The following is a 23,947-nucleotide window of genomic DNA, read 5'->3' on the forward strand; positions in this document are numbered from 1 at the left end:
TTCCTTCATTAATTGTTGCCTTTACAAGTCAATTTGTATGACACTGCTGCACCGAAACTCCAAAGGAGATGAAAATACAAGTACTGGGCGTGCGAAGAGTAGTTGGATATGACAAATCATCAGATAATTATTAAAGATACATTTTATTGGTGAATTAGACATACTACCATTTTATTCTCTTGCACTTGATACTCGGAATTTCTTAAACATATTACAGTTGTCTATGGGGACACACAGATCTGCCATGCTCATGTATTACGTTCACCGAAGTTTAGTATGAACCTTCTCAAGATTCTTGGTAGGCACAAAAGCTAGCATCTGTGTATGGTACTACCTGTCCAATGATACTCATTATATGGGAATATTGGGTGGCACAAGTTATCATAATTTAGTTGTATGGTGCACTAAAATTTAGTGGTCAAAGTTATATAGAACCAGATAATCCCTACGCACCTGAAACACTTAAAATTATGACATGGAAATGAATAATGACAAAGGATCGATAAATTAGATACAATCATCTAGATAACGATAGGAATTTAAATTCGAGTGATCGAGAAATGAAGACAGTGCTCTATGATGTCATTCATTTGATTGGATATTATTCTCTTTGCTCCCTAATCATTTTATTGTCCAAACGCAAAAAATTAAAAAATGGATGCTGGAGAGTATCGATATATATATATGAATGGTGTAGGGTGTTTCCTCCTGTCAGAACTTGTATTTGGTATGTCCACTACCCTGCTCCCAAAAAAGAGGCAATTTGGGTCACTCAATTCCACCATCGGCAATGAAGAGCGGTGCAACTCTTTTAGTATTTCGAAGTTATTTACAAGAGTTGGCATATATAACTTCACTTCTCGTTCTTAGTCTGTTCCCGGTACAGGCTTTCAACATCAATGACAATTTCGATATCTCATGGGGTACAGTTAAATTGTTGAACAATGGCCAAACGGCCCAGCTCACTATGGATCAAATCTCAGGTAAATTATTTCATTTTTAAGGAGATCCTACATTTAATATTGTATGGATGTTTATAATAACGATTCTTGTTTCTCTAGGTTCTGGTTTTCAGTCCAAAAAGGAATACCTCTTTGGCAGCGCGACCATGAGAATAAAGCTGATCTCAGGGAATTCCGCTGGAACGGTTACCTCGTATTATGTAAGCACCTATTTTCTCTCAAGAACGAAACCTTGCAAAATGATTTGTTATCAGTTGATAGTACTTAAAACTCAATTCCTGAGATGTATATTTTAAATTTTAGTATTGCCTCCAGACCGGTCATAGTTTCGACAACACACGATATTGTTGGGAATTTTTCTGGTAAAATTCCAAAAACAAATTAACTGAATAGAGAACAATGCTCTGTTTTTTACACATGATCTTAACATAGCGGACGGCTAAAAATTTATTTACACCAACAGATTTCTATTCATTAATAAAACTGATATTACAAAAGAGTCTTCCTCTCTCACAGAGGGATTTCACCAAAAAAACATGCGCAGTGCTACTCTATTCATTCCTTTCCCATTACATTGTATATGCTACGCTGCTGCATATTACATTTTGTGTTCAACAACTAATATTTCATTCACATGCACTGTTGTGCTTCCACCTTCTCTCACTCAACAGACAGCCACACAAAAACAACAAAACGAAATATATACAAAATCTGAATGATTTAATGAACAAAAATGGAGTCCCATGCTGTGAACTGCTCGAGGCTGTCATTCTCGTCCTTGGCTGAGCTGCATTTTAACTGCGGTAGTTGAGAATTTAATGTGCAAGAATTGGATCGCTACCTGTTTCTTCGCGTGCCCAAGAAAGATTTAGGATCCTATCGGGTCTGGCACATCGCATAGCGCACATATATGAAAGTCTTGAGCACCCTTGGTTTCTCCGATAGCGAAATGCCGATTTGTGACCCGCCGATGCGATATCCACCGATGCGATGGATTTTGACTTAAGCTTGGATAACATTGAAAACACGGGAAAGTGGCCGCTGGCGGAACCAAAAAAATATATATATAGCAGAGCATTATATAACCGTCGGGTCCGGTTATCGCATCGGCAATATGTATGAGGAAAAAGGCCCGACCCTTTGAAAGCGCCAATAGCGATATGCCGATGCGATATCGGCGATCGCTCATCGCAAAATATAAAAGCCCAGACCTCTTTGTAAGTCCTCCATTGCGACTCGCCGATGCGATATCGGCGATCGCTCATCGGCGATGTCTTGAGCCCCGATCCTTGGTGAAGCGCACGGTTATTGTCTTAATGCTGTTGCATGGCTCAACTGTTGCGTAGTTGAAATTACATTTTCAACACTCCCCTTTAATTTCAACTGCTGGGCATTCAGTCATACCCAAACACTTCCTCAAAAATTCAAAGTTTTTCTGATCCAATGGCTTTGTCAAAATGTCTGCATCATGTTCCTGAGTCCTACAATGTTGTAAAGTGATTTTTCCATTGGTTACCAATTCTCTGATGTAATAGAACATTGTTTCAATGTATTTCGTTCTCTTATGAAACGCTGAATTCTTTGATAATGCAATAGCTGAGCTGTTGTCACAAAAAATCACTGTCGCTTTTGCTTGCTCTTGGCCTAGGCTCCTTAACATTCTTCTCATCCAAACTTCTTGACATGTTGCTACTGTAGTTGCCACATATTCAGCCTCTGCTGTAGACAACACCACAATAGGCTGTTTCTTAGAAGCCCATGAAATGGCCCCTGAACCCATGTGAAAGACGTAACCGGATGTGCTTTTCCGGTCATCTATACTTCCAGCCTAATCAGTATCAGTGTATCCAATTAAGTCTGAACATTTTGAAGTAGAATATAAAATTCCAAACATTTTAGTACCTTTGACATACCTCAGAATTCTTTTTGCTTCCTGCCAATGTGCCTCTTTTGGCCTCTCTATGAATCTGGAAATCGAACTAACAACAAACATTATATCTGACCTAGTTGCAGTTAAATACATAAGGCTTCCAACTATGCTCTTGTACAAACTAGGATCAAAATCCTTGTTGCTGTCCTCTTTGTTGAGTTTTAATCCCATCACTGTGGGACTGATTGCTGCCTTGCACTCTTGCATGTTAAATCTGCCCAACACTTCATTTACATATTTTGCCTGTGAGATAAAAATTTCATTTTCATTTTGATTTACTTCTATTCCTAAGAAGTATCTCAGCAAACCCATGTCAGTCATTCCAAATTCTTCTTTCATGACTGATTTGAAATTTTCAATAAGATAAATATCATTGCCTGTGAAAATAACATCATCAACATACAATACAACAATCAGAATTTTACCATCCTTTTCTTTGATGTAGAGGGTGGGTTCTCCCTCACACTTCTCAAATTCTTTTTCTAGTAGATAGGAATCTATCCTACTGTACCATGCTCTTGGCGCTTGCTTTAGCCCATAAAGAGCTTTGTTCAATCTGCACACTTTGTGCTCTTGGCCTTTTTTCTCATAGCCTAAAAGCTGCTCAATGTAAACCTCTTCCATTAACACTCCATTTAGGAATGTCGACTTCACATCCATTTGGTAAACTTTCCACTTGTTTTGAGCTGCTATGGACAACACTGCTCTCACGGTTTCCATTCTTGCAACCGGTGCGAAAGTCTCCTCATAATCTCTCCCATACTGCTGCTTGTATCCCTTGAAAACCAGCCTTACCTTGTGTCTTTCAATTTTTCCTTCAGCATTGCACTTGGTCTTATAAACCCATTTGACTCCAATGACTTCTTTACCTTTTGGTAGCTCAACTAAATCCGATGTCTTGTTTCTTTCTATGGCATTCGTCTCCTCATCCATAGCTTCTATCCATTTCTTATCTTTAATTGCATCTTCGAAATGAATACGGTCATCAACATGAAAATACAAAATAAACAAGGAATTCATTCCTTCATCATAAATATCACTTAAATTTTTGAATTTCTTACCTCTTTCATTTGGTGTGCAACTGCTTGAAGAAGCACTTGAATTTCCTTCTTGTGGTGTGCTTGGAGAAACACTCTCATTTATCCTCAAGGGTGTCCCTTGCTGTCCTTGTATTGGCGCTGCTGTTTGGGGATGTATTACAACCATCTCCTCATCATCTTCATCATGAGACAAACAATTTTTAACATTCACTATTTTCTCTATGCTTCCATCCCAAGCTTCCTTCTCAATGAATTGAACATCTCTGCTCACAAAAAACTTCTTCGTAGATGGGATGTAAAATCTGTAAGCTTTGGATTCCTCACTGTATCCAATGAAAATACATTTCGCCCCTTTTTTGTCCAACTTATTCCTTAGCTGATCTGGAATGTGTGCATAAGCCACACACCCAAAAACTTTCATGTGGGTGACTCCTTGCTTTCTCCCACTCCATGCTTCTTCTCGCACTTTGTTCATAACTGATTTTGTTGGACACCTATTCAAGATATATACTGCACAATATATAGCTTCAGCCCAATAATCATTTGGCAAATGCTTTGCCTTTAACATGCTCCTCGCCATCTCCATGATGGTTCTATTCTTCCTTTCAGCAACTCCATTTTGCTACGGAGTGTACCTTGCTGTAAATAGTTTGTGTATTCCATTTTCTCTACAAAAATGTAGGAATTCTTTGGAGATATACTCACCTCCTCTATTAGTTCTCAAAATTTTAATATGCAGCCCGCTTTGATTTTCTATAAATACTTTGAAATTTCGAAATTTTTCAAACACTTCACTTTTGTTCTTCAAGAAATAAACCCAGGTCTTTCTTGTAAAATCATCAATAAATGTTAGAAAATATTGGATGCCTGCTAAAGATGGAGTTTGCATTGGTCCACATAAATCTGAGTGGACAATATCTAAGGGTGCTTTTACCCTTATGCTTTTCCCTGATGGAAAACTTTCTCAGTGTTGTTTCCCCAAGATACAACCTTCACAAAGGCTGTCCAGTTTCTCTATCAATGGTAATCCTCTTACCATCCCTTTTCTGCTCAACAAGTTAAGACCTCCAAAGTTGAGATGTCCAAATCTCAAGTGCCACAACCAATTTTCATCTTTTGGTTGGCTTTGGAAAGCCTCTTGGGTGACTACTGCAATTACTTCTTTGTTTTTCGAATCTGCTCTTATTCTGAGATGGAACATTTTGTTCCTCATCATCTTCACTTCAGCAATGCATCGTTTTCTGGGTGCTCTATCCATGATGGTGCATACATCATTCACAAAGAAAACATTGTAACCTTTTTGAACAAGCTGTCCAATACTCAAGAGGTTACACCTCATTCCAGGAACATAATAGACATCTGCTATGGTTTTCTTTTCACCTTGATTTGTAAATATTTTAACTTCTCATTTTCCCATAACAGAAATTTTTCTATCAGTGCCAAGTGTGACTCGTGACTTCACACTCTGATCTAAATTGGAAAACAGGGCTATGTTTCCTATCATATGGTTGCTACAACTAGAAACTAGAAACCATATATCATCACTGTTTGTTTTAGCCATGTTACAAGTTAAAAGCACATTATCTTGGTTGATATTTTCTCTAGTGATATTTGCACTTGATCTACTATTCATATCATGTTGTTTCTTCCTACAGTCATTTGCATAATGCCCATATTTTTTACAGTAATAACATTGGACATTAGATTTTTCATACCTTTTTCCTTGAGCATGATGTTGTCAACTTTGTTGGCTGCTACCTTGGCCTTGGTTCTGATTTGGATTGTTGCCTCTTCCTTGAGCATTTGCTGGACTGTTCCTTCCACCTTTATTTTGGCTTATGCCTCTTCCTCTCTTGTTTCCTCTGCCTTGACCTCTTCCTCTTCCAAAGGACATCTGGGTCTTGAAGGCTTGTTCTAGAGATCAGTTTTCATTTCTACTCATCCTCTGTTCATGTGTTATCAGTGATGCATGAAGTTCATCAACTGAAAAGTTTGAGAGATCCTTTGTTTCTTCTATGGTGGTGACAATCACATGGAACCTTGAGGGTAAGACTCTCAATATTTTCTCCACAATCCTCCTTTCTTCAAGAGTCTCTCCATGAGTCCTTATCTGTGTGACCATACCAATTACATGTGTGAAGAATGAGTCAATGTTGTCTGACTCCTTCATGCACAGATTCTCAAAATCTTTCTTCAGCAACTGTAGTTTTGCTGTCTTCACTTTCTCCATGCCTTGATAGGATGTCTTGAGAGTATCCATGCTTCTTTGGATGTCTTGGTTGCTGCTATCCTTGGAAACACACTCTCATGCACTGACTGATACAAAAATACAAGGGCTTTGGAATCCTTCTTCCTATTACTCTTCAATAGATCTTTCCCTGCCTGAGTTAACCTATTAAACGCATTTTCATATGCTGGTTCTTCAAAACCATCTTCAACAAGTTCCCATAAATCTTGTGAGGAAAATAGGGCTCTCATGGTTATTGCCCAATAGTCATAGTTTTTCCCATTAAACTGTGGGAGCTGGCTATTAAACATACCCATGCTAGTGCTTGTGCTGGCCATTCTTGCAATACTTGACTATGTATTAAAAATCACTGAAAAAATACCTTGGATTCTTTTGCCTGAGTCTTCACACTGCTGGAGAAGTTGCTACAGTAAGAATCCTTCCTTCAGCTTCTTTGAACCCTTCAAAGAGCCTGGATCCGCTCCGATACCACTATTGGGAATTTTTCTGGTAAAATTTCAAAAACAAATTAACTGAACAGAGAACAATGCTCTGTTTTTTACACAGGATCTTAACACAGCAGAAGGCTAAATTTTTTTTTGCAGAGGACAGAGTTTTCACACACCAACAGATTTCTATTCATTAATAAAACTGGTATTACAAAAGAGTCTTCCTCTCTCACAAAGGGATTTCACCAAAAAAAACATGCGCAGTGCTACTCTATTCATTCCTTTCCCATTACATTATATATGCTACACTGCTGCGTATTACATTTTGTGTTCAACAACTAATATTTCATTCACATGCGCTGATGCGCCTCCGCATTCTCTCACTCAATAGACAACCACACAAAAACAACAAAATGAAATATATACAAAATCTGAATGATTTAATGAACAAAAATGGAGTCCCAAGCTGTGAACTGCTCGAGACTGTCCTTCTCATCCTTGGCTGAGCTGCACTTTAACTGCGGTAGCTGAGAATTTAATGTGCAAGAATTGGATCGCTACCTGCTTCTTCGCGTGCCCAAGAAAGATTTGGGATCCTATCGGGTCTGACACAACGCATAGCGCGCATATATGAAAGTGTTGAGCACCCTTGGTTTCTTAATTGTATATTTTAATTATTTTTTATTTAATTTATAAAAAAAAGTTTTCAATTTTTTTTTAATTTCTTTTTGAAGTAAAAGGGATTTCGTTTTTATTTTTATTTCTTTTTGAAGTAAAAGGGATTTTGTTTTTGTTTTTATTTTTCTAGTATGAAAAACCCACAGGGGAAAATCAAATTTAAAGAAATTAAATTATTTAAAAAATAAATAAACATTGTAAATTATTTTTTTTTAAATGCAAATTAAAAAAATAGTAATTAAATAAGAAAATATGTAATGGAACTTTAACTAATTGGTATTTTTAATAGTTGAATTGAGGCTTCTGTGATCTATATTGATGAAGCACACTTGTTGGTTCGAAACGCGTCGACAAATGAAATATCATGTGATTTACGCCAAATAAACTTGGTATTTTCAATTTAAAAAAAAAAAACAAAAAATAAAAGAAAAGAAAAGTTAGACAAGTTTGAGAAAGACTTTAAAACAACCATTAAATGAAAAGGGGATATGTTGTATCACCCTTTTTTTTTTTCAGGTCATTAGTAATAATAATATTTAATATTTGATTTTTAATATAATCATTGAAAAATGTGTGTGTATAGAGATAGGAGGTAATGTTGTAACATCACTTTTACATTTCAGCGTGGTTTTTCATGTCTTTCATAATCATGATATTTGGTTTTCAATATCATGGTTCTAGCTATAACACTTCCTCTAAAACAAACTAACAAATAAAACTTATATTACAAAATATTGTAACACTAGGTCAGCCAGAAATACATGCCACAATTATTATCATCCTCTTATGTAATTGTCCACATGCTAAACAAATTTCTGATATCTTAGTTCAATAAATCTCCAAATTTTACATGGCCATATTTTAGAGTGGCACATTTGACCAGCCCAGAAAAAAAAAATACCAAAACATGTTAACGCACAGATTAATAGATTATGTCATCAACATGCAAAAACATTACTTCAACACGTTAACCATGCTTTCATCTAGCACACAGGTCATGCAGCATCCAAATAAAAAGCAGGTTATTCACCATACTGGTTAAGAACACTTGCACCAACATCGAGGGATGGCACACAATGCACCATAGTCGCTCTCTAGCTAGTCTCGTTGTGCACCAAATCAGTGTTGTATTCTGATTCACCTTCACTTTTCATACAAAAGGCACTCATCATTTGTTGGTTGAACATCCCAAGTCACATGCACTACCCTCCAAAATAGCAACAAATGGGATTTTTTTCGTACTTCTCAACCTTAGTGGCTACTATCCGAGGTTACCCCTCCAAGAACTGATCTAGCCAGTCATCATCCAGGGCTTTGAACAGTGCACGTTTGTTCAATTGTTTTGACACGTCGGGTCCAAGTACGTAGCTAAGCCACCTGTCACTCATGTCGCACGCAATGCCCAGAATTCGCATGGCATTTCGTTAACAGTGATGCTGTCTTGAAACATATGTAGGAATGCATGGAACAAGGCCTCACAGAAATCCTTCGAGCTTTATATGAGAAAGTTTGTTGGTGCAGTGCATTGCAGATTTAGAAAATATTTTGAAATTTAAATTTTAAGAGAAAAATCAATTATTTAACTTTTCTAACTATCCTTAAAATCAATCTGCAATCCACGGGTATAATGTAGCACATAGCAGGCCTTCCTCCTCTTCCCAGTCTGAGCTCATCCCATTATGCCTGTTATCTTAAACTTTTATGGAATGGCTTGTACGTTAGAATCCCTTAGAACAGAGTCATGAGTGTATCATTCCTTCTGCTCTAGGATGTTATTGTCACGAACTCAATATGGGTGTCGCTCACCTATAGACCGACCCCGAAGGATCAATTTTCAGTAGGCTGCGAGGACTACATTGAAGCCAATGCTTTGCTCAACTATGTCGCCTAATGTGAAATCAAATCCCTGTGACATAACCAAATACCAGTGAATGCAACCCTGAAAAGCACTTCTCTACTCACAAATATGATGGACAAACAAAACCCAAAACCAATTTATTTACGACCAATTTATTCTACTTTCCACTTTATTCTACTCCTATTACTACTTTATTCTACTCCTAGCATATTAAATTCACAAGTTTCCATATTTTGGATTTCAAGTTTTTGCAATCTTCATCTTTGTGTAAATCAATCCCGGATTCATATCGCATTTAGTTGTAGTTATAATCGATGTTTTGAACCAATAACGGTAATTCATTATCAAGATGAGAAAGATCTATGAAATACTGGTCATAAGAGGATGATAATAATTGTGTCATGTATTTATGGCTGACGTAGTGTTACAATATTTTGTAATATAAGTTTGATTTGTTAGTTTGTTTTAGAGGAAGTGTTGTAGCTAGAAATGAATTTTATTGAGTTTTTTCGTTGGTTTTGAAAAGTGGTAATACAATATCATTATTTTTCATTTCAAAGTTAAAATTCCAACATTTTTTAACCATGATATTAAAAACCAAATATCATGATTATGAAAGACTAGTCTTTCATAGATCTTTCTCATCCTGATGATGAACCATTGTTGTTGGTTTGAAACGTTGATTACAACAACAACCAAATGCAATATGAATCTCTTACACAAAGCATCCATATCCCTGGGCCCACCCATGAAAGCGTCAAGCCTAGTTTTGATCTGATACCAAGATGAGCCCACCCACTAAAGAGTCAAGCCTAGTTTCGATCTTATACCAAGATAAGATATGTCACAGTGATTTGATTCAAGATAAGGCCACCCACTGGGAGTCAAGCCTAGTTCAGATCTTATACCAAGATAACATATGTCAGAGTAGACAATTATTATACTCAAAATGGGTTTAGTGTTTTAATTATTCAAGTGGAATACCTAAATATAAATATATACATAAACATAAATACATGAAAGTTATTTTAAAGACTCAATACTTTTTCTTTGTATGAGGGAGTGAAATGGGTTGGCTGATTGGCTTTCTAAAATAGCCTTGGACATGGAACAAGGTCTAAGGTCTATGGCACATCCAGAGCAATGTGAAGAATCTGTATATTAGTACCTGTGTGTTAAAGGGAGTGAAATAGGTTGGCTGATTGGCTTTCTAAAATAGGTTTGAACATGGAACAAGTTCTATGGCACATCCAGAGCAGTGTGAAGAATCTGTATATTAGTACTATCCCAGATCATACATAGATCATATTGTATAGGTAGAAAGGACCTAACTTTTTTACATGACCTCATCATATCAAATTCTTAGAATCCTAGAGTGAATATTGTTGTTTTTTGTTCCAAGAAGGATGAAAACAGTTATCTCTTTTTCACCATTTTTTGTTGTATCATTTTTCAAATGAATGAAAATTAAGGTTATTTTTCTGTGGAAAAAAAAGATAGAAAAACTAAGAAAATCGCAACTACAAAGTAAATTAAGAAGTTGACTAGTTGGAAAGAATCTCTCACATCCAACTAGGCCTAACAACCTCCTAGAGACTAGGAAAGAGATTTTATTTAGAGATGAATTCTACCTAATAATGATTAATAATCCTAACAAACAATTTTTTTTTGCTTGATAATAAATTTTTAACATGATATTAACCACATGCAAGTTCCTCATAACTTTATTTACTTTCATGGCCTCTCAAAGAGTTTACTTGTTACCAACACCAATGAAGTCCATGTTGTTATTTAAAAGGTGCAATTTCTAATTTATCTCTCTTTTTTTCAACTGAAGAAATCCTGCATGGAGCAGCTTTTAGGCATACATAGTTATGCCTAGTATTGGGCCCCAAGACCTGTGGAGACCAAACCTCCCCACCTAACTGTTGGACCACAACCTCCCTCTATTTTATTATTTTTGAGAAAAAAAAAACAAAATATTGCTATTAAAATGAGCTATGGATTAGATTCTTATGGTATATGTTGCTAGTCTTTTCTAATATGTATAAAGCAATTTTGAATTTGAGTAAATTGAACTCTACATACAATTTCAATATCAACCATTCAATGAGCTATTACATACCTTACGACATCTTTTTTACATAGTATTGTGTCCTTGGTATAATATTTAGTCTCTTAGAATAGTTTTAAGGGGAAAAAATGGTTATCTCTATACAACAAGATAGAGAAAGTCGATTTCAGGTGTTGCAAGCCCTTGCCCATATACATCTAATTTCAAATATAAAATAGGTCTCTTTATATGGTTTTGTTTATGGTTTGATCAAATTTAATGGTAACCACCTCCACTTGCAATGTTTATATTGCACGTGACAAGTAGACAACTAAATTTTGTCATATATGTGGAAAATAAATTCAGGTTGGTTGGTTTATTTTATGCAATTTTAGCCAGTATCCACAATAGCAGAATTTCCCATTCTGTTTGGTAGATAGGTTTTCTATTGATTTTCCAATGCTCAAAATCTCGTTTGATAAGAATGATCTATGACAGCTTGTTCTAGCTCGGATTTCAATATAAAATGCCAAGTTGATTAGCTTGCTTTTCTACAAAGTTAGTTAGTGGACACATCAGTAAGATTTTACAACCGTTTTGGTAGATAGGTTTTTGTTTTTATTTTTCATAAGCATGCAGGTCCAACTTAGTTTCATAGAGGGGTTGGATATATTTTATCAATATACTTTGATTGCAGTGGATTAGGTTAAAAATAAAGTTTGGTAATCCAACACGTCATATGAATTCACAACAACTCAATCTAATGAGTTCTTCTGGGTGAGGTTGAGTGTTTATGTTCACTGATGCTTTAATATTTTATGTGCAATCCAATGTGTTTATTTGGGGTGGGGTTGGTTGTTTATGTTTTTTAATGCTTTAATATTTTATGCGCAATATAAAGAGTTGATGGCTTTTAAGGCTTTAGTATGTGTTTCATGATTAAATTTAAGCATTGTACATGTGAGGTAGGCACATCAAGGGGGATGAAAAGGGTCTCCTTTACCCAAAGAGGTCACCAAGTACTAGTAATGGAAGCTTAAAAAGAAAATGGTTTTTTTGTGTTTTTTTTTTCAATTTTCAAAGCTCCATTTTTTACCTATAGTTTTCTAATTCTCACTAAAGAATTAAGGTTGTAATTTAATCCAAGTTAAAAAATTTAAAGTTTTATATGCTACAAGATCCTATGAATTGTATTGTATTAAAAAGTTTAAAACTTACATTAAATAGACACATTTTTGTGTGGTGGAAAGTTGTATATATCTTCAATTGATACTAAGTTCCCTAGAGATGATGAACTATTACAAAGTGTTAGAAGATCTTGATAAAGTTGTAATTGTTTTATTCATGTTTATTCCACAACAATATCTTTGTTAGTTAGACATTCGTTACATATTTACACTTTTTGAAAGTTTTGAGACAATTTTATGCAAATGCTATAAAAACCCTAGTTATTAGTGAAGGAAATGTGGTAGTAAACATTGCTCATGATATTCGGCTGATAGTGTGACACCCCTAGCGTAACCCCTATGTGTTGTACATATCATGTTAAGGTTGGAGAGCCAAGAGCCATTTTGGATCATATGTGCCCATATACATATATGTTTAAATCAATGTTTTCATGTTCATATGTTTTTGAGACCAAAGTGCTTGTGTGATTTTAGGTTGTTGAGCGTGTATGCTAAAAGTTCGGCTAACATAATTATGTGAACTTGTAAGTATAAGGTCAGCTAACCTAAACACTAGTAGTATAGGGACCTAACATGCCCCTCTCCTTCAAAAAGTGTTGTCCTCAACGCTTGAGTAGTTCTTGATGCTTTTGTATACAATTCTTGTCCTCCCATGTGGAATCTTCAGCGGGTAAGTTCTTCCACTTGATGAGATACTCTAAAATTGATCGATTTCCTAGATGTCGGGTTCTTGTTTCTGTGACTGCTCCGGGTTCCAATATGATTTTTCCTTCCTCGTCAAGTTCTGGCAATATTGTTTGAACTGGGCTCTTTTGCAACTTTTGAATGAGTGGCCACACTTGTTTTTCCTTCTTCCATCCATCCCTTGCTTCGTTTATCCAATCTGGTTGGATAATAGAAATAGCACAAAACAATTTCTCCACATCCTCATTCTTTCTTGAGAGTGCATCTGCAACAACATTTTTCTTCCCTTTTTTGTAGATGATTTCAAAGTCATAATTCAACATATTTGTGACCCATTTTTTTTGTTCTTCTAAAGATAATATTTGTTCTAAAAATTATTTAAGACTATCATGATCCATTTTTACCTTAAAGTTCCCATTAGGTAAGGTCGCCATTTCTTAAGTGCATGTAGTATTGCCAAAATTTCCTTCTCATAAACAGCTTGCTTGAGATGTAGCCATAAAAATACCCAATCGCCTACATCAAAACTTCTTTCACTGCGATGTTGATATGCCTATTGTTTCATTCGATTATGCACCAAAGTGGCGTTATCCTTTAAAAGTTGGAGAACTTGTTGTTCATGCTCGATGTGATCTTTCACTACTTGAATCTTTTTCTTCTTGATATGTCCTTCTATCTTGAGAGTTTGAGGAGTGGTAATTTCTTTCAATGCATTACCAGATATGGTCGGATTCATTTCTTGATGCTCGATGTGATCTTTCACTTCTTGAACATTTTTCTTCTTAATATGTCTTCCTATCTTGATAGTTTGAGGAGTGGTAATTCCAGCCAATGCATTATAGGATATCATCAAATTCATTTCTTCTTTCTCGATGTGATATTTCACTTCTTGAACCTTTTTCTTCTTGATATGTCCTTCTATCTTGAGAGTTTGAGGAGTGGTAATTCTTACCAATTCTTTACAAGATATGGTCAGATTCATTTCTTATTTCTCTAGGGTTGGTTGCTGGTGTATATCCTCTTCTTTTAATGTTTCTTGATCTTTTTCTTCCTCCTCTTCATAATCGATGTAAAATAATTTCTTCTCAGCACACTTATGACCTTTAGTGTATTTGTCATCACAATTGTAACAAAGCCCTTTTTCTTTTCTTTTCTTCCAATTGTTGTGGTGTAAACCTTGTAGGTTGTGGAAGGCTAGGAGAAAAAACACTTCCATAATGATAGTCATGAGTGGTGGATTCCTTGTTTCCATAACTTCGCTTTCAACATTTTTTGCCAACCTAAATGCCTTCTCCAATGAATCTGGTTCCCAAAGACAAACCTCATGTTGAATGTTATCCCTTATAGCCCCTATGAAGACATCAATCATTTTCTTCTCTGGAATATCATTTACCCTTATATTCAATTTTTGAAAGTCCTCAATGTGCTCTTCCATTGAACCCTTTTGTTTGAGATTTGTCAATTGGCTAACTAAGGGGTTTCTCTTTCTATCCTCATAATGTGCTATCATTTCCTCTGTGAAAATTGACCACGTGATAAGTGGTTTACGAGAACAAATCCCTTCATACCATAGAAATTGATTTAGTTCTAAATGTAAAGATGCAATACATACCTTTTGTAACAGTTGCACCTCATGTAGATAAAAATATTGCTCCATCTGTAGTATCCAATTTACCGGGTCCTTGTCATCAAACTTCCTCATATCACCTTTTCTTGATTTTAGGAGCTTGATATTGAAACCACTGTAACTCTCTAATTTCGGATCTCCCGGTTCTAAAATTGCAACCGTGGTAGCCCTCTATGTCCTCTTTCCAATGCCACCAATCTGATCGAAATTGGATTCTCCAAGAAAGAGTGATGCACAATATCCCAAGATGACTTGATTATATACATTTTCAAAAGAGCGAACTTGTACGAAGTGCCACGTGTCATTATTTCGACCTTCGGATTGGAAAACAATATACAGAAAACTACAGTCTTTCCTCTTTTTGTAACTTCTTACGAAATTTTAATCTGGTGCTTAGAGAGACAGTTATGACGATTTTCCTCGGGTCACCTGTTTGGGATGTAATTTGGGAGCTTGCAAAAACCATAAATGTCTTGGACTGTATATCTGACAATATAGTGAAACAAAGTCTTAAATTTGGGCCTGAGCTTCACCATGATTTCAGTTCAAATGAGTTTTCATTGCAAAGTTTGAACCTTCGTAGAATACAAATTATAGGGAAAATGCCACGATGTCCTGATTGAGATAGAATTCTAGAGCTTGCAAAAACCCTAACTTCCTCAGAACATATCTCCAAAAATATAGCGAGAAAATATTTGAACTTTGGACCCGAGATTCTGATTGACTTTGGCACAAATTGGTTTTTTTTTTTAACTTCTGAAACGTCGCAGAAAAAACGTTATAGCGACAATTCCATGATGACCTATTTAAGTAGCGAAACCCTAGAATTCAAAGCTCTTATACCAAATGTTATAAAACCATCTCACAAAAATATAGAGAAGAGAGATCAATGCCTTCAAAATAAGCCTCTTCGAGGGGGAAACCTCCTTTACATTACACAAATGAATAATTATTGAATGATACAAATGACAAGACCTCCTTTCTATATATAGGAGTCTAAGGGGTCATAATATAATCAGAGCGAACATAACAATAATAATGTAAGGGAACAATAATAACAGTAGTGAGCTTCTATGGGGCACAATAATAACAATATGGGGACTACATGGGCACAACAATATAATAAGGGGGTTGTACTAATAACAATAATGGGTTACACTAGTAGTATATGGACCTAAAAACATATATATTAATAAAATGCATCATTGTTGCAAACCAAATCAAACAAGAGAGTATGCGGGGATAAGAATCCACGAGTGTAAAAGAGGGCTAAGTGATAAGTGATGAAGTCATTAAGCCTAGGGGACTAAGCCATTATTAAAATAATCCCAAGTAAAAAGTGCACATGTTTTATACACAATCCATAAAGTGACTTCCTTGAATGTCACTTGTCAAAAAAGGAATGTGCACATAAAAATTAGATTTTTAGTGTATTCGAGGGGGAATTCAAGGATTTTGACCAAGTGTGGATGACTAGACTCCATATATGGGGAGAAATCTCTAACCATGTGACATATTTAATTCCCTATAAAATTCCTAGGTGGATTTAAGGATAGGGGATACATTTCTCAGTTGGGAGGCCAAAGAGTACCTAGAGGTTCATGATGGAAATTGGAACTCCTATAAGTCACGGGGTTTTGAAACATTCCAATCCGGCCCGAGTTGGGAACCCTGGAATACTAACAACATAGCTTGATGAACTATGGGTGTAGAGAAGGGGGTGCACTAACTTGGGTTGTGCAGCCTGAAGAGAAATGTGAAACTGTTGGTTAGACGTCTTTGGGGTTTGGTACCTTGGCCTTGTTCATGTTCGACATTGGTTATGTATCATAGTTGGCTAGTCTTTGTGCTTTTGGAGTCAAGCTTGCATCTCAGGGGTGTCCCCTTACTAAGATATTATGAGAAGTGTCGTCTATGGTTGGATGGAACATCTAAGGTCTGTAGCCAATCATTACGTCCTTTAAAAGATAAGTTTTATTTTTATCCTTATATGTTTTCCATTATAATTGTCTATGTATTTTCACATGTTACATATAAATAGTAATTTAAATGTTGTTAATTATAAATTTCTATTCTAATGCATGAGAGAATTGCAAAATAGAATGTATTAGACACACATGATATATTTTATAAGAATTGAATTCAAGGGGATATTTCCGACAAAAGAAAAAATAAATTACAGAGGTAATTATATGCCCAATGGTTGACTAGGGGAATTACAAAGTGGTATCAAAATATAGGTTACAAAACTCAGACCATAGGGTTCCAACTTCACTTATTGAGAGAAAAATTAGAGGTTACATGGAAAATGTTTGATATAATTTCTCAAAGAGGGGAAATGGGGTCAAATTTCCAATTATGGGTGGAATTTAGAGGAAGAAATCCACTGGGAATGATAAATATACAAGTAGAAAGGTTAATTTTCCAACTATAGGGTTGGAATTAGCGAATCAATGGGTAAATTACAGCAAAAAATCTGCCAATTTAGTGTAGACCAAAGTTCTAGAAAATGAAATTTGTTGATGGAGAACACAAACACATATATGTATATATGGAAAATTCAAAATTTTTCCATATGATGGCATCAATTTTGAGGGGGAATGCCATGTGGTAGTTGAGATGGCATGTGGAGGTAGATAGGTGGTCGGCAGATGACACAACTGAATGCCATTAGAATTCAATGGGGTCATTAGACACCCTCATAAATTTTATATAATATCGGTATGAATAGTTGATAGTGATCAAGATAAGGCATTGGATCCTTCAGAAATGCAACTCTCTCTTAACCATTGTGAACATACAAAACTAGATATGGATTTTAACCATCGAATCGAGTTATTATGGCCATTTGATCCATCAGAAATGAAACTGCCTTAACTATCATGCACATTGTAATCCAATGTGGATTTGGACGATCAAAGTTAATTGTGGTCATTGGATCCATCAAAATGAAACTCTCTTAACCATCATTCACATTACAACCTGATATGGATTTGGACCATCGGATCAAGTTAATCATGGTTGTTGGATCCATTGAAAATGATACTCTCTTAACCATTGTGAACATTACAACCCGATATAGCTTTGAACCATTGGGTTGAGTTAATCATAGTTGTTGGATCCATCAGAAATGAAAATATTGTAATCCACTATGCATTTTTCTATCTGATATGAATTGGGGATAATCGATCTACTCTAGGATCAATCGTCATATATGCAAGTGTGCAAATCATGTGCTACAGGAAGAAGTGGGGAACTAACCCCATATATTGTCATGGCTAATAAAATAATGTTATGTGGAAAGGTGAAAATTAATTGGAACCTTTCCATCTTAACAAATGTTAGTAAGGCACCATGTGAGCCATAAAACCCAAGTGGAGACTGAAAGGTAGAGAAAATGGTTTGTATGAGTTCCAAGTGTCCAAGGAAAGAAATGCAAACCCAGTTTGTGTCTAATGAGAACTTCAGGATATATATGTTGGAAAATCAAAGATTTTATATTAGGGTTTTATTCTTTGATCTTGATAATTACTTGTGAGTGTGTTGGCTTCTTTTACTTCTTTATTATCTTATCTTTCATCAATCAATTATACATACATGAATATCACAAAACAAGAGACACAAGATATAGGCACATGCCAGGGAAAACCCCCCTCGAGGGGAAAACCCTGTCAAAGTAATTCTTGCTTTCAATAGTATTCTTTAAGACTCTTCACCTTAGACCAAGACCATACTTTCCATCCACACCATGTCAGCCTCCAAGATCTTTGACCCTTTCCAGCAACTTTGACTATACAGCAGATCCCAGCAACATGCAACTTCCGGTAGTAGCAAAACCCTAAGAAACTTGGATCTCCTAAACCAAACCACGAAATTAAGAGATAGAGAGGCACCAAAACTTTGATTTTCCTCTTCTCTAGAGACTACCCCAAAATCACACTTATTTTCCTTCTTAACTAGGGAGGTTTTCATAATGTACAAATACAATGGAAGATCTCAAACTATATGAAAACATGAAAAAACTTTAGGCACTGCAATACCATGGACTAGATTCCTGACCAAGGAAATCTATCTATCCAGTCACTCAACAATTTAGGCACCGCAATGCCATGGACTAGATTCCTGACCAGGAAATCTATCCAACCAGTCACTCAACAATTTAGGAACCGTAATGTCATGGACTATATTCCTGACCAGGGCAATCTATCCAAGTGGTACTAAGGTGGACTCGATATTTCAACCCCTCTAGGTACCATCAAGTTTACTTGCTAACCACTAACCCAAACATACAACTGTGTTTCCATTCCTGACATCAACACATAGTGTCGACTTGATGTCTCCCTAGGCAATGCTTCAATCGCAAATCCTCAACAAATCTCTCCCATTCCTTTATCATCAATACAATCACCAATATCTACCATACCCGACAGGTTCCTTAGATATTTGAACTTCTTATTAGGAAGAGACTTTGTCAGAATGTCTTCTACCTTTTCTTCTGTTGGAACATATTCTAGCTTCACGATCCCATCCTGTACCAAGTTCCTAATAAAGTGGAACTTTTTATTGACATGTTTTTTCCTTGAATGAAACATGAGATCTCCAGACATATTGATACAACTTTGATTATCACAATTAATCATAGTAGGACCTAGAGACTTTTCAAACAAGTCTATCAGAAGCTTCCTTAACCAAACAGCCCCTTTTCCTACTTCAAATGCAGCCACATATTCTACATCGGCACTACTCAATGCATTGGGATCTTGCTTCCTACTCATCCATAAGATCATTGCAGCTCCCAGACTAAAGAATTCTCCAGTAGTTCTCCTTCCATTGGTCTCACTTCCACCCCAATCAAAGTCTGTGGAGCCAATTAGCTTGACTTCCTTACTATCATACTTTTGCAGTTATCCAGTGATCATGACGAGGCTCGAATTGAAACTGACTAAGAATGTTCACTGCAAAACATATATCTGGCCTAGTATTTACCATATACATCAGGGAACCCACCAACTGACGATATGAGGTAGGATCCACGAGACTCGAGTTGGAACTCCTCAACTTCTTGAGATTGGTGATCATAGGAGTAACCATCGGCTTGGATTCCATCATCCCAAATTTTTGTAATAACTTGATGAGGTACTTTCCTTGCCCCAATTATATCGCCCCAGGTCTATGCCATACTTCTAGACCTAGGTAGTAATGCATCAGTTTTAGATATTTCATCTCAAATTTAGCTGCCAACATCTTCTTGCATTCTTGAATTCTTCGTTCTACACCAGTGATGAATAGATCATTCATATATAGTAGAATAATGACTTGCTCATTATTCACAACCTTGATATATAGATTTGGATCAGGAGTACTCTTCATGAACCCAATGTTGAGAAGATATGCATCCATTCTTGCATACCATTCCCTTGGTGATTGCTTCAAGCCATATATAGCCTTCTTGAGTCTGCAAATATGAGACTCCCTACTATTCACTTCAAATTCTTCAGGTTGTTCTATATACACTTCCTCATCAATGGTCTCATTCAAAAATGTGGTCTTAACATCCATTTGATGGATATTCCACCCCATTGTAGCAGCCAGTGAAACCAGTGATCTAATGGTATTATACCTTGTAGTAGGTGCAAATTTTTCTTCATAGTCAATGCCTTCCTTTTGAGAGAAACCCCTTACAATGAACCTTGATTTATACTTGTCTATACTTCCATCAACATCATGTTTGATCTTATAGATCCACTTCGGTGTGACAATCGATTTGTCACTAGGTCTAAGAACGATTTCCCAAACCCCATTCTCATGATGAATTGATATTCTTCCTACATATCTTTCTTCCAAACCTCTTCATGCTAAACTTACTGGAATGTATATGGCTCGGCTTCAATCAACTTTGTCATATATGCAGCATAACCAGAATACCTTTTCGGTTTCTTACTTTCCCTAGAGGACCCTTTCGCAGCTTCATGTCCTTCAGCATCTTCTAATGTAGCTCTCAACCAATATGGCCTCTTCCTTTTGGTTTGAATAACCACTGATTGAATAGGCTCACTTGGTCCTTCTTCTTCATCATTTACAGTAGAGTTCTCATGAGCTTCATCTTCAAATACGGGAACTTCTTCATCATTAGAATTAATAAGAATATCCTTTGATTTCTTGTAAGCTTGATTCTCATCAAATATGACATCCCTACTTACTTCAATGTATCTTCCCTCCTTTATGTAGATTCTATAAGCTTTTGAGGGAAAACTATAACCAACGAATATTCCCTTGATGCTTGTTGAGTCCAACTTATTTCGCTTGTCCTTCAGAACATGGACATATGCTGGACTTCCAAATATGCGGAAATGATCCACACTTGGCTTCTTTCCTATGAATACTTCTTCGGTCTAGTATTATCAAAACTCTTATGACCACTTCTATTTTTACGTACACGAAATTCATCACTGCTTCACCCCATAAGTACTTCGGTAGATCTTGATCAAGGAGCATAGTTCTAATACCTTCTTCAATTGACCTATTATTTCTTTCAACCAATCCATTTTGTTCGGGATAGTAGGGAACAATGATCTCTCTCTGAATACCTACATCCTTACAATATGTGATTAACTCTTTCGAGGTGTATTCCCTACCATTGTCAAACCTTAGAGTCTTTATCTTCTTTTCGATCAGTGTTTCCAGCTCGGCCCTAAACTCCTTGAACTTATCAAATACTTCATATTTAGTTTTGAGTAAGTAGAGCCATGTCTTCCTCGAATTGTCATCAATGAATGTTACATAGTAGAGTTGACCTGCAAGTGTCTTATAAGACATGGGCCTGCACACATCAAAATGAACGAGATCTAATATTTCTTTAGATCTAGAATCATTAGGATGAAATGGTTTTCTAGTATGCTTCCCCAAAAAAAATCCTTTGCATACACCTTCATGATCTATCTTCATATCAGGAATGTCATTAACCAATTGACTAAGAGAAGGGATGACCCTATAATGAAGATGGCCATACCTTCGATGTCGTAGTTCAATGGCACTTATTTCCATATGAACAAGAGCTTGAGGAGATGGAGTAATAACCTGGTAAAGACTTCCTTCACAAACTCCAATAACCCTAAATGCCAATTTTATTTATTTAAAAATAAATAAGCATGGATAAAAGGTAATGCACATCACAAATAAGTGTAAAGGTACATATTATGAGCAATAGTAAAGTATTGTATACTACAAATAGGTATCCAACCTTTCATAATATGAATTTAAAAGCATTGTGTTTCCAACGATGTTATGAGGTAGTGTTAAATTACTTTATTTTTTGAGTTTTTGCTATAAAAAATAATTTTTAGTTAGATAATGAGAAGTTGTTATTTAAAAAAAAATACTTTAAATATATAAATTTATAGTCTCCACAAAAAATTATTATATCAAAAATAAATAAATAAATAATATACTATAGCTTTTTGTGATAAATGACTATGAAAGAAATCTCAAACTTCCGCACATTACTTTATTAGTACCACCACGCACCAACTACGATGACATCAAAGAAATGTCACATATTCAACTACACACCAACCGAAATGGCTCTGAAACAATTGTCATCTATATTATAGAGCTGTTACAACCAAACCTAGACCTAGAACCTTCTGTATACACCTGTAACAAACCTAGACCTAGAACCTTCTGTATACACCAATTTTGAACCGTAAAATAGGTTTAACTTTGTCATTTATACAACCAAGATTCCCTACTCTCAATGCAATCCTATGATTTAAAAATACTTCGTCTCATGCATTTTGCTGCTTTGTGTTATCTCCTAGAACCTTCTATATAAACCAATTTTGAACTGTAAAATGTGTTTAACTTTGTGCCGTTGTTTGACTAATTTTTTTTCGTTCTTTTAATTATATATTTAATGTTTATAATGTAAGAATAATAATGTTAAATAATAAGTAGGTTTTTAATCTGCGCGTGTGTATGCACTTTGATAATTTTATAATAGTTAATTGTAAAAATATTGTGTTTTTAATAATTTAAAGATGAATAATTTAATTAAAAATAACAAATTAAAATTATTATTTTTTATTTTTTATTTTTTATTTTTTAATTAATTAATATTAAATTAAGTTTGATATAAATTTATATAAGATGTGTAATCTTTTTCCTTATTTAATTGTTATTATTTACAAAAATTTAATAATAAATATCTTAACAATACATTTATCTCTAATTAATTCACACTATAAATAAAATGTATTTTCTATATATAAATAAATTTACAACCTAATATATATAATAATAAAAATTGAACAACCACATTACACCAATCTAAATACATAAGACAAATAACTACCAAAAAAAACACATTTAATAAAATCCAATAATTTATAAGTTATATAAAATATGTTGATGAAGATAAATCAACTCTCCCATTCTTATCTTGTCCTTATTATATGATTACAAAATCTCATTATTTATGATTTGTAAAATATGTTGATAAACATAAACCAATCTTTTAATATTGAGACAAAATTTTATAATATATTAATTTATTGAATTTTTAAATAAAAATATATTATAAATTTAGTTTATTAATTTTTTAACTATATAATTCATTTTAACTATATGATTCATTCAAAAATACATATGTTAAGTTGTTGAGTATTTAATAATGAGTAATTTAAAATTTTATGATATTTTTATTTACCAAAAAATTGAAAATGAAATACAATTATAATTATAAATTTAAAAACAATATATATAAAATCATTAAAATCATAAATTGTTATATTGTAAATTTATATTAAATATTAAATATATTCATATGAAGTAGATTAATATAATAAATGTTTTATTTTAAAATATTATTATTATACTTGTTGCAGGCATGGTATTCAGTTTTGCCTTTGACTTGGTATTAGTTTGCTTTTGACCAAAATTTTATGGCACTTATCCATAATTTAACATTAGGAATTCAATTTCTGTTGTTTAGTAATATTATTTAAATTTATTTGTTTGTAAGGTGATTGGTTGAGGTCTTATTATGGGTTGTTTAGTAACTTTCATTTCTATTAGTTACTTGTTTTTTGTTTTATTTCCTTTTTATTTATTTATTTTTCCTTTTTCTTTTTTATATTATTTTAATTTTCTTGAATTATGATTTTTCACAATAATTTCAATTTAAAATCATTTATTATTATATTAAAACATATTTTAATAAATTTAATTATAAATGTTATATATTATTTAAAAAAA

At 34.7% G+C, this 23,947-nt stretch overlaps 1 pseudogene; it reads left to right on the forward strand.

Moving 5' to 3' along the window:
- The first annotated feature begins 790 nt into the window (after nt 1-790).
- Nucleotides 791-23,947, forward strand: part of LOC149247265 (xyloglucan endotransglucosylase/hydrolase protein 24-like) — a 38,013-nt pseudogene continuing 14,856 nt past the window's right edge.

This window comes from Pinus tabuliformis, chromosome 7, assembly GCF_031772625.1.
Source record: "Pinus tabuliformis cultivar Carrire ecotype Pingquan chromosome 7, CPIR1, whole genome shotgun sequence".
Lineage (NCBI taxonomy): Eukaryota > Viridiplantae > Streptophyta > Pinopsida > Pinales > Pinaceae > Pinus > Pinus tabuliformis.